Source organism: Pongo pygmaeus, chromosome 4 (genome assembly GCF_028885625.2).
Source record: "Pongo pygmaeus isolate AG05252 chromosome 4, NHGRI_mPonPyg2-v2.0_pri, whole genome shotgun sequence".
Classification (NCBI taxonomy): domain Eukaryota; kingdom Metazoa; phylum Chordata; class Mammalia; order Primates; family Hominidae; genus Pongo; species Pongo pygmaeus.
This window is the reverse complement of record NC_072377.2, coordinates 138,362,611-138,375,104: the sequence shown is the minus strand read 5'-3', so window position 1 is coordinate 138,375,104 and position 12,494 is coordinate 138,362,611. Positions and strand designations below refer to the sequence as shown.

The 12,494-nt window shown below is 46.8% G+C and overlaps 1 non-coding gene across 1 annotated transcript; it reads left to right on the top strand.

Annotated features, from left to right (window-relative positions):
• Window positions 1-11,598: 11,598 nt before the first annotated feature.
• Window positions 11,599-11,699, top strand: LOC129037742 (small nucleolar RNA U13). The gene has a single exon (XR_008502967.1). It is a non-coding gene; the product is annotated as a small nucleolar RNA U13 (small nucleolar RNA).
• The last annotated feature ends 795 nt before the right edge of the window (window positions 11,700-12,494 follow it).

Genomic DNA, 12,494 nt, shown 5'->3' with positions numbered 1-12,494 from the left:
CAGCTTGGGGCCTTCAGATAGGAACAGAGGTTGCTCCTGAGCAAGTGGGCCTGGAACTTCGTGACCTCCTTCCATTTATTTGTGATCCAGTTTGTAGAAGCCACCAGTGTTCCTACAGTGTGGCCACACTGTGTCAGCTTAGCCTCTCTAGGCTTCAGCTTCCCTGCACAGGGATAGCAGTACCTTCTCTGTGACCACCTCCCTTGGTGATCCACGAGCTTATGCGCCAGCTTCTCTTGGTCTATTGGTGACCCCTGGAGGTCACAGTGTCGAATGTGGGATGTGCCAGGTCAGCTGTGGCAGCTGGAGGAAGGTTGCAGGAGTCTGGAGGGACTTGCCCAGGAGTGAGGATGGAGAGAGACTCCATGAGGGTTTATGGTGTCAAAATGCCTTCTCACTAAGTGTTTACTCCAGGCTATAGTCAAGTAGCTGGTGGGTCTAGTTTTCCACGGAATTTATATCCAGAAGGGAAGTGAGGCTTGGGAGGAGTCAGCTGGGCAGCCAGCCACCCAGAAGTGATGCCTTGCTCAGCTGGGAGGCTGGAGAGGGACAGATGAGCCTCTGTGCTGGGGAAAGAGTTGAGGAAAGCAGTGACTCCCTCTGGTTGTTCCCCTCCTCCACTTCTCTTCCTTCTGCAGATTTCTCTTCTCCCTCTCTGTCTCTCTCCTGGTCTGCCCAAGGGAGCCTAAAAGTTTCTGGAAGGTTTCTTGGGGAGTCTGGGATATGAGGCTCATTCTCATTGAGGCTTTAAAAGGAGGCCATGAAACCTGTCTGAGATCAGGTTTCTATTACATGTGTGCAATGTCAAAGCTGATGATAGTCTATGAAAATTCAATAAACCTTGAAAATGGCATCAGGGTTGATGTCTGTAATTTAAAATAATGGATACCAAGAAATTGTTTCTCATTTATCTCTACTGCTGAGATGTTGGCACCAAAGAGACTTCATTAGGTGTAGATTTTTTTTTAAGTAAAAAATAGTGTCATTTATCTCAATCAGTGACATATATGGGAGTTGCTGATGGTTGTGTTTAATAATACCTAACCAACAAAAGCCCCAGTTCTTTTCACAGTTTGGGACAAGTAAATGGATATGCCGAAATTGCTTCACAGTGGGAGAGGCACAGAAACTTATAAAGCCTCATTCTGATATAAAAGTGCCACTTTTGGTTTGTTAAGCAGCATATTTGACTTGTGCTGTTGTTCAGAAATAGGGGAAGGTGGCAGGAGGGTTCTGACAATGTGGCCAGGTCCTGGGCCATGTTTGATCAGAAGTCCTCCTCTCTGCAGCCCTTTTCCCATCTAGGAGCCTTGAGCTGAAGCTGGGAAGGTACCTGTGAGACAGCCTCTTTCAGAGTAGTTACTGGCTCTTAGCTCCCAAGATGAGCTGTGCTCAACTGGAGAGATTCCTGAAGTGTATGTGTGTATATATACACATGAGTATGTGTATATATGTATGTATGTGCATATGTGTGCCTGTGTGTCTGTGTGATGCCCAGGCTTCTCCCTAATGAGTCAGGAGTAGCATTCCTCTTTTTGCAGTGTTCTTGTTACCTGGTGTCTATATTTTAACTCCTTCACCCCTCACTAGTCAAGAAGTTGATTTGTAAGACAAGCTCCTGCTTCTCAATTCTTTTTTTTTTTTGAGATGGAGTCTCGCTCTGTTGCCCAGGCTGGAGTGCAGTGGTACGATCTCGGCTCACTGCAACCTCCGCCTCCCAGGTTCAAGCAATTCTCCTGCCTCAGCCTCCTGAGTAGCTGGGATTACAGGCGCCTGCCACCACACTCAGCTAATTTTTCTATTTTTAGTAGAGACAGGGTTTCGCCATGTTGGTCAGGCTGGTCTTGAACCCCTGACCTCGTGATTCACCCACCTTGGCCTCCCAAAGTGCTGAGATTACAGGCATGAGGCACCGTGCCTGGCCTTTTTTTTTTTTTTTTTTTTTTTTGAGTTGGAGTCTCACTCTGTTCCCCAGGCTGGAGTGCACTGGCACGATCTCAGCTTACTGCAAGCTCCGCCTCCCAGGTTCACACCATTCTCTTGCCTCAGCCTCCCGAGCAGCTGGGACTACAGGCGCCCGCCAACACGCCTGGCTAATTTTTTTTTGTATTTTTAGTAGAGATGGGGTTTCACTGTGTTAGCCAGGATGGTCTCTCGATCTGCTGACCTTGTGATCCACCCGCCTTGGCCTCCCAAAGTGTTGGGATTACAGGCGTGAGCCACTGCGCCTGGCCCCTCCTGCTTCTCAGTTCTACGGCCATGAAATAAAGCCTGTATTGCTTGATGCTCACTATTGGTTCTGTGTATTGGCTTTGTGGCACCAAAGAGGGAAAGACCTCATTTTCTGGGGGGGACTGGCTTTGTAGGTAACATTCTCATTTTAGAAACCGAAGATCAAAGCAAGTATCCAGTTTCCTGCAAGTGACAATTGGCAAAGCAGGAGACAATCCATCTGAGGGTGATTCATCAATTCCTCTGTTGGGACAAAGAACATTTACATAAAATCTTAAACTCCTCCACGGTCCTGGCTTGGCTGCGGGTGGGAGGCAAGGGCTGGTCCTGAGTCCAAACCTACGGGACATCTGGGAGTGGAGGTTTCACTGAGCCCCCCAAGTTCAGATCACTTGTTTCTTTGATCCTATGCTAGTTTTGTGCTGTGTGCCCACATGGTGCTGCCAGAGCCATAGTGGGGGTGGCAGTGATGCAGGCTGATTGGGCATAGGTGGCCCTGTGGGGCTTAGCTGGCAAGGCAGGGGATTCCCAGGGAGGTGTCTACGCTGCTAAGTTGTGAAGCCCTGCTCTCCTCGCTCCCCTCAACTCTCAACACGGGCTGCTTGTGCTTCTGTGTTTCATGCACAGGTCACAGGTGTGTGTGTGCACCTCTTCCCCTTGCACAAGCACATGCACACACTTGCATACACGCGAGCCCACACCCACAGCCACCTTCTGAAACGAGCCTTGTTCATCCTGTGACAGCAGCCAGGGACATCCTACTGTTAGGAAATGGATCAATTGCTAATTGATCAAATATTAAATGCTAGTTAAACACTGCACTGAATAATTCACCTTTTCTTATGTGAGCAACTTCGTAGCTACTGGAACAGGAAGTAGGAATTTTCATGCTGCTATCAGTGTTAGAGATGCGGGGAGGATATGTTGTTTGTTTTCCTGAAGTGTTGCGGAATGTGTGAGAACCAAAATCTTCACTTATTAAATTCAGTCCTGTGGGAATACAGTGTCAAGATTTCCTATCTCAGCCTGATTTTTTAAAGAATCAGGTGGCAGAGACATGGAGAACATTGAGAGGAGAGGTGGCCTTCAGATCAATTTATTTTATTTTATTTTATTTCATTTCATTTCATTTCATTTTTGAGCTGAGATTTGCTTTGTCACCCAGGCTAGAGTGCTGTGGCATAATCATGGCTCACTGCAGCCTCAAACTCCTGAGCTCAAGTGATCCTCCTGCCTTAGCCTCCCAAGTAGCTGGGACTACAGGTGTGTATTACCATGCCCAGCTAATTATAAAAAAAAAAAAAATTTGTATAGGCAAGGTCTTGCCTTTTTGTCTGGGCTGGTCTCAAACTCCTGGGCTCAAGCAATCCTCCTCCCTCAGCCTCCCAAAGTGCTGGGATCACAGGTATGAGCCACTATGCCCAGCCTGGAAAGGAATTATTTGGTGGGAGGAACAGGGAACAGCTTTGACTGGGGAAGAGAAGGCTCAGAGACCAAGGAGGAATCCTGCTATGGTAGGCTCAATCATGTACCCCAAAATGTCCATATCTTCATCTCAAGAACTGTGCATAGATTCCCTTACACAGCATCAGGGACTTTGTAGATGTGAACAAGTGAAGAGTCTTGAGACAGGAAACTTACCCTGGATTATGCAGGTGGGTCCAATGAAATGACAAGGGTCTTTTTAAGAGAGAGGCAGCCGGGTGCGGTGGCTCACACCTGTAATCCCACCACTTTGGGAGGCCAAGGTGGGTGGATCACTTGAGGTGAGGAGTTCGAGACCAGCCTGGCCACATGTGAAACCCTGTCTTTACTAAAAACACAAAAATTAGCTGGGTGTCATGGCACATGCCTGTAGTTCCAGCTACTTGGGAGGCTGAGGCAGGAGAATCACTTGAACACAGGAGGTGGAGGTCGCAGTGAGCCACGTCACTGCACTCCAGCCTGGGTGACAGAGTGAGACTCTGTCTCACAAAAAAAAAAAAAAAAAAAAAAAAGAAGAAGAAAAAAGAGAGGCAAGAGTGTCAGAGTCAGAGAAGGAGATGTGACAATGGAAACAGTTCAGAGTGGTGCCACCAAGACCCAAAGAATGTGGGCAGCCTGTGGAAGCTGGACAGGGCCAGGAATGCATTTTCTGTTAGAGACTCCGGAAGGAACACATCTCTGCCGACACCTTGATTTTAGCTCTGTATGATCCATTTTGGACTTCTGACCTCCCCAGCTGTAAAGTAATACATTTGTGTCATTTTAAGCCAGTACATTTTTGGTAATTTGTGACAGCCACAATGGGAAATGATACATGCACCGTTGACTCTCTACATACAGCTTGCTATGTGCCCACAATGATACCACCAGACTCGCTCCTTTAGAGGCACTTGCGGGAAGCAGATATTCTCTATTGTAATTAATATTTGTAAGAACTTACTATGTGCCATGCTGTGTGCTAGGAGCTCTACCTGCGCTTGCCTATTCACTGCTTACTGAGAGCCTGCAGTCAGGTACCATTACTATTTATACCGTTTTAGTTATCTACTGCCGTGTAACAAAAAACAGCTCAAGACAACACACATGTATTATCTCTCAGTTTCTGTGGGTCAGGAATCCAGGAGAAGCTTAGCTGGGTGGTTCTGGCTCAGGGTCTCTCATGAGACTGCTGTCAAGGTGTCATCCAAGAGCTTGACTGGGGGAGGGTCTACTTCCCAACTCAGGTTCCCTGGCTGTTGGCTGGAAGCTTCAGTTCAGTTTGTCACGTGAGCTTCTCCAGTGGGCTACTCACAGCATGGCAGCTTGTTTCCCCCAGAGCAAATGCTGAGAAACAGAAAGAGAATGAGAGTGGAAGAATGCAAAGTGAAAGTCACAGCCCTCGATTTCTGAAGTGACATCCTGGCCAGGCACAGTGATGCAAGCCTGTAATCCCAGTGCTTTGGGAGGCTGTGGTGGGAGGATTGCTTGAGGCCTGAACAACCTCATGAGACCCTGTCTCTCCAAAAACATAAAAATAAAAAATTACCCGGGTGTAGTGGCCTGTGTCTGTAGTGCCAGCTACTCAGGAGGCTGAGTCAGGAGGATGGTTTGAACCCAGAAGCTGGAGGCTGCAATGAGCTATGATCATGTCACTGCATTCCAGCCTGGACAACAGAGCAAGACCCTGTCTCAAAAGAAAATAAAAGAGTGACATTCTATCATTTCTGCCATACTCTATTTATTAGAAGCCAGTGGCTAGATTCAGCCACACTCAACTCAAGAGGAGGGGTTTCCACCGGGGTGTGAATACAGCAGGCAGAGATCATTGGGGATCATTTTAGAAACTGTTTACCCACCCACTTTACAGGTGGGATAGCTGTAGTCCAGAGAGGTTAAGCTAGTAAAAGATAGAGCTGGGGTTTGAATCCAGCCCTGGATGAGCTCAGAGCCCACCTTCTTAACCATTTTGCTGTCTTGCTTTCTTGAGCCTACGTTATTTAAACACTTTTGCTGTCCTCAGACCATTTGAATGCCCTCCTTGGTGTGCCGATGGCCCTCATGTACACCTCGGTCCTAGGATGGGCCTTCCTGCACTGCCATAATTGGTTTCTTCTCTGTCCGGCTAGATAGGATGACAAGCCAGGCACAAGACAGGTAACTGAAAGTAAGGAAGGAAGGCATGGGCTCAGGAGAGTTTGCTATTTAAGGAAGAGTGTCCTGGAAACATGCGGCCACAGGATGAGGAGTCCTTCCCTGATGGGGAGGAGCATGTGCTGACATTGGCTTTCTGTGTTTGGCTATCTCTGTGTGGGGCTTTCCTAGGCCCTTAGAAGCTCACAGCCTGGCAGCTTCCTTGACCCACCCTTCATCTCTCCTGTAGCATCTCTTTGGACCCCAGGGCACAGTGGCAGGACAGAGCAATGTTCAAAAAAGTTCAAGGCGAATGGGTCTTGAAGGGCCCATTCTGGGAAAAGGAGAGGCCAGCAGTGTCCTCTGGACACAATTCAGGGACACAAGTGGTGTCTATTGCGCATTGTCCACGTGGGTCAAAGCTCAGGGATCCCTAGAAGGTTGATGGCTTCCTGCAGGAGTGAGGAGGTATTTCCCCATCATTGATTCAGCATGGTGCTGTTGCCTTCTTCCTAAATGCCATCTGCTGGGAGCTTCTAGGACAGTGGTTTTCAAAGGATCTGGACCAGCCACATGAGCCGCACCTGGAACATGTTAGATGTGCACATTTTCAGGCTTTCCTACCCAGATCCAGAGTTAGAAACTCCAGGCATGGGGCCCAGAAATCTGTGTTTTAATGAATCCTCCAGGTGATTCTGATGCGGATAAAATCTGATAACCATTGCTCTAGGCAGTTTTTTCTTTAAATCCCCCCAAGCTTTTACATTTTTAAAAATAAAAATTTCCCAAAGCAAAAATGTTCAATATATAAAGGTTGGAAGATCCAGGGAAGCACAAAGAAGAAATTTTAAGTAATCTGCAGATTAGTGTTAATTTTTTAGTGCACATCACTTCATTATTATAGGTATATATGTATGTTTATAAATGTACACAATTTTGAAGAAGATTGAGATTTTACTATAAATATTGTTGTGTATGCTGCTTTTTAAACATTTCTCCAAGTCTTAAACATTGTCCCACTGCACCATTTATGCATGGCTGCGTAGTATTCCATGGTTGGAATATACCATCATCTCACCAGTCTCTGGGACTGATGCAATCCGTACCTTGGAGAGGGAGATTGTGAACTCTTCTCAGATGTGTTTACAGCACAGACAGATGGTGAGTAAAACCAATTAACCTCTCCCTCCTCCTGGGCTAGGAGGGAAGAACAGCTGGAAGGATAATGAGAGCCCGGCCTTACGGCACTGGGGAATCTGAATGCAGCCACAAAGCAATGAGAATGCAGGTAAAGGGACAAATGAAGGAGGTGCCACAAGCTCGGTGAGTGCCTGGAAGTGGGTTTTGGGGGAGCAGGAGTCATAGATTCTGAGTCTGTGTGACAGAGAATGCACTTTGATAGGAACAGAGATAAGGAAGCCAATGTTCGGATCCCATTTTTGCTTTAGAAAAAACACCCGCACAAAACCAAAAACCTGTCTTCATATGCACACAAAAATGCACGGAAGACTGTAAACCAAAATGTTAATGTGATTTCCGAGTGGTGATATGATGAGATATTCTCATTTTCTTATGGCTTTTCTGTATTTTTTGAATTTTCTATAATGAACATCTATTACTTTTGTAGTAAAAACATGGAAGAGAAGGCTAGGGAAGTCAGGGGAAGTAGTTGTTTTGGGCGAAAGATGCTCGATAATTCCGTTCAGTTATGCTGAGGTGACAGGCCCCGCGGCATTTAGGAGAAGAGGGTCAGAGTTCAGGGAGTGAATTTGTGAATCTTTCTCTTGAAAATGCCCCTGGGCGAGAATGAGCATTCTGCAGGTGGGTTGATGACCCTGGGCTCCTTGGCAGTTGATTGAAGGACCCTTGCTGGGTGAGAGACGGTGCTGGCAGGGAGGGGCGCTGTAGCCTGGCCTCCGCAAGCCCGCTGTGTATGTGTGCATGTGTGCACATTTGTGTGTTCCCAGCCTAGCCAACGCATGAAGTGACCGTGAAGGCTGAGCCCTGATATGGGCTCAACAGGTCCTTGGCGAGGGGCTTTGGCAGGCAGTAGGCATCCCATCCCAGAATCCCCTCCCAGCCGAGACTGATTAGAAGGGAGTCAGAACTATTAACCTCTCCTCCTTCTCCTTGGCTTTTGCTCATTGCAATGCCCTGCGGAAGGAACCTTGAAAGACAGCGCTCAAATGAGTTTCAGTGACATCTATCTAATCTGACGCTGAAGGGGCTGTGCTGGTTTTTTATTAAACTTCATTACTTTCAATTACAAAAGAGTGGGTTTGGTGGGCGTATGCCTTAAACCTAATTGAACTGTTTCTCCTATTCTTCTCCCTAGTGTGAAACATTCTTACCCTTTGGGAGAGAAAAAATTTCTTCATTTTAAGGAAACATGTTTATCCTTGAAGGGCATTAAGAATTGAAGAAAACCTAATGGGCTTGGTGTGAAAGTGAGGGAGGCGGCGGCTGCAGCACAGAGTCAGCAATCCTGGAGGCCCTTGAAATCCAGCGAGGAGGGTCTGTAGTGCCAACTCCAAGGATTCCTGGGTCCTTGATGGAATTCCACAGGCTGGTTTGTTTGCCTGGACTTAGAAGCTGCTTCATAGTGAAAGCTTTACAAAGCCGATGGAGGGCCCCTTGGCTGGAATGACAATGGATTAGTTCCGAGGCTAGCAGATCTCTCTCTTTTCTTCCATCCTTTCAACAAGATTTCTGGCCTGGAAAAAAGTGATGATGGCTGGAAATGGTGCTTAAAAGGTGCTGAGCTAAGTAGGCTGAACTTCCATGAGGGCGTCCCAGGGGTTTCATCACGAGTGTGTGGTGGAGGGACTGGGGCATGTCGGGCAGGGTGCTAGGAAGCTCAGTGTTGTACTTGCAGTCACCAGTTTGTTTTGTAATGTTTTTCCTAAAACATTTCTGCAGGAAGTCTGATTTTAGAAGGCATGCAATCCAGCAAATGGCAAGAAGTGGGCTGGGGATGAGGAAGCAGGGTCCTTGAGGTTGTTGCTGTATGACGGGGGAACTGGGGGACCACACTGCCCTTCCTGTGCAGGAGACCCCCTTACTTCCTTTACCATTATGTAATGGCCTTCTTTGTCTCTTTTGATCTTTGTTGGTTTAAAGTCTGTTTTATCAGAGACTAGGATTGCAACGCCTGCTTTTTTTTGCTTTCCATTTGCTTGGTAGATCTTCCTCCATCCCTTTATTTTGAGCCTATGTGTGTCTCTGCAAGTGAGATGGGTCTCCTGAATACTGATGGGTCTTCTGAATACTGATGGGTCTTCTGAATACTGATGGGTCTTGACTCTATCCAATTTGCCAGTCTGTGTCTTTTAATTGGGGGCATTTAGCCCATTTACATTTAAGGTTAATATTGTTATGTGTGAATTTGATCCTGTCATTATGATGTTAGCTGGTTATTTTGCTTGTTAGTTGATGCAGTTTCTTCTTAGCATCGATGGTCTTTACAATTTGGCATGTTTTTGCAGTTGTTCCTTTCCATGTTTAGTGCTTCCTTCAGGAGCTCTTGTAAGGCAGGCCTGGTGGTGACAAAATCTCTCAGCATTTGCTTGTCTGGAAAGGATTTTATTTCTCCTTCACTTATGAAGCTTAGTTTGGCCGGATATGAAATTCCGGGTTGAAAATTCTTTTCTTTAAGAGTGTTGAATATTGGCCCCCACTCTCTTCTGGCTTGTAGAGTTTCTGCCGAGAGATCCGCTGTTAGTCTGATGGGCTTCCCTTTGTGGGTAACCCGACCTTTCTCTCTGGCTGCCCTTAACATTTTTTTCCTTCATTTCAACCTTGGTGAATCTGCCAATTATGTGTCTTGGGTTTGCTCTTCTCGAGGAGTATCTATGTGGTGTTCTCTGTATTTCCGGAATTTGAATGTTGGCCTGCCTTGCTAGATTGGGGAAGTTCTCCTGGATAATATCCTGAAGAGTGTTTTCCAGCTTGGTTCCATTCTCCCTGTCACTTTCAGGTACACCAGTCAAAAGTAGATTTGGTCTTTTCACATAGTCCCATATTTCTTGGAGGCTTTGTTCGTTTCTTTTTACTCTTCTTTCTCTAAACTTCTCGCTCCATTTCATTCATTTGATCTTCAATCACTGATACCCTTTCTTCCACTTGATTGAATTGGCTACTGAAGCTTGTGCATGAGTCACGTAGTTCTTGTGCCATGGTTTTCAGCTCCATCAGGTTATTTAACGTCTTCTCTACACTGTTTATTCTAGTTAGCCATTTGTCTAATCTTATTTTGAGGTTTTTAGCTTCCTTGCGATGGGTTTAAACATCCTCCTTTAGCTCGGAGAAGTTTGTTATTACCGACTTTCTGAAGTCGACTTCTGTCAGCTCGTCAAAGTCATTCTCCATCCAGCTTTGTTCCGTTGCTGGCGAGGAGCTGCGATCCTTTGGAGGAGAAGGTGCACTCTGGCTTTTATAATTTCCAGCTTTTCTGCTCTGGTTTCTCCCCATCTTTGTGGTCTTATCTACCTTTGGTCTTTGATGATGGTAACCTACAGATGGGGTTTTGGTGTGGATGTCCTTTTTGTTGATGTTGATGCTATTCCTTTCTGTTTGTTAGTTTTCCTTCTAACAGTCAGGTCCCTCAGCTGCAGGTCTGTTGGAGTTTGCTGGAGGTGCACTCCAGACCCTGTTTGCCTGGGTATCACCAGCGGAGGCTGCAGAACAGCAAATATTGCTGCCTGATCCTTTTTCTGGAAGCTTCATCTCAGAGGGGCACCCGGCTGTATGAGGTGTCAGTCAGCCGCTACTGGGAGGTGTCTCCAAGTTAGGCTACACAGGGGTCAGGGACCCACTTGAGGAGGCAGTCTGTCCGTTCTCAGAGCTCAAACACCGTGCTGGGAGAACCACTGCTCTCTTCAGAGCTGTCAGACAGGGATGTTTAAGTCTGCGGAAGTTTCTGCTGCCTTTTGTTCAGCTATGCCCTGCCCCCAGTGGTAGAGACCTCCTTACTTCCTTTTTTGCTGAAGGGGGCTGATGTGGGGACACGTGGACAGTCCTCTCATCTCCCCAGACCAGAGCCAGTGTGGTGGTGGCATGATTTGGAGAAGTGAAGCTTGGAGAAGTATCCTGGCTGAGTGGATGCTGATTACTTTGTTCCCTACCTTTTATTTGAATCTGAAGGAAGATGAAGGAGAAGGGGCACAGAAGGGACGATTTGCTCTTCTGGTGTAGCTGTTGGAGAGAAGTGGGTGATTGTTCTGGAGCCCGGTTTACCATCTGTCTGACTCTAGGAAACTTGGGGTCCTAGCTCTTAACTACACTGTTAAATCTGGGTCCCTGGGGAATCAACAGAGAGACTCATCCTTAATCAGAGCTGACAATACCTGTTCTCTCTTTCTCCCATCTTGGAGACTGGAAACCTCTTGTATTGGTTGCCTGGGTCATATCTAGCTGTGTGCCCACCTGGGCCTTCTGAGGCCATCTACTCCCACTAGGCCCCCTGTCTTCTGGTTCCCTGGTCGAGGGCCCAGAGTCCAGTGCCAACACCACAGGAAAGCCTTGAACACTCTGAATACTCTGCCAGTGGGAGGGTTCTTGGGGAACCCATGATGGTAGGTGGTGGGGATGAGGAAGTCCAGAGCTGGCATTTGAATTGTGTCATTGTTTTATTAAAGTTTAAAATTTAATAAAACAAAATTTATGGGAGATGTTCCAGTTCCATGTACATCATTTGACTTCTCGCTGACACAGCATGTTAGCAAGTGCACAGCCTGGCCTCCCGTCTCTGGATGTTAAAAATGGTAAGGCTTGATCTTTTGTGTTTCCTAAGTGTGATGATTGAGTTTTCATACTCATGTGAAGTGTGCCTCCCTTAAACCTCATTATGACATCAGCATATTACCCATCTGATGTTAAAAAAAAAAAAAAAAACTTGTGGTTGTTTGAGGATTTATAGGGATGTGGGTGTGCTGGTGTCATGGTCCATACTTGCCAGGGCTGGGAGCGGGACAGAGCCTGGGTGGGACAGAGCCTCACGTCCTTGGTGCTGCTGTTGGAGGCCCCAGACTCTCAGCCCACCAAACATTTCTGCCTCCGTTACAGCAGCATGTCCTTGAACCAGCTGTGGAGGATAAGCTGAGAGTGCTTACCTACCCCCGGGGGAAGGAGTGCAGCAGAGCCAAGAGGGAACCGATTGCACAGCCACACAGCCAGATCTTGGCTCTGCTGGTTACTTGCTGTACAAGATCCTTCTTCATCTGTAAAATGGCAATAACAAGAGACCTTCCCTCATTGGGTTATAGCCAGGTAGTGCCTGTGAGGTACTATCAGTGAGCACTAAATGTGTGGTCACTTTTCATCATAGGCTAGATGCTTGCTGGGCCTTAGGTCACTGCTTCACAGAGCATGCAGTCAAAATAAGGTTGGAAAGTTCACAGACATCTGAAATACTTTGAGGTGTGCTAAGTCCTGAGAGGAGCCAATAGAGTATGTGTGCCTGTGTGTGCACATGCAATCTGGGGTGACTTCTAGGAGGAGGTGATTTTCGATGTGGCCTTTAGAGAGGTGGGAAAGATTTCAATTAAAAGAGCTAGAGAAATTTGGCAAACACTACTTCAGCCAGGTGACCAATATAAACATCAACAATGATAAATCATGTCAATAGTATGTACTCCAGGTATGATATGATGAAAATGGCACTTCACCTC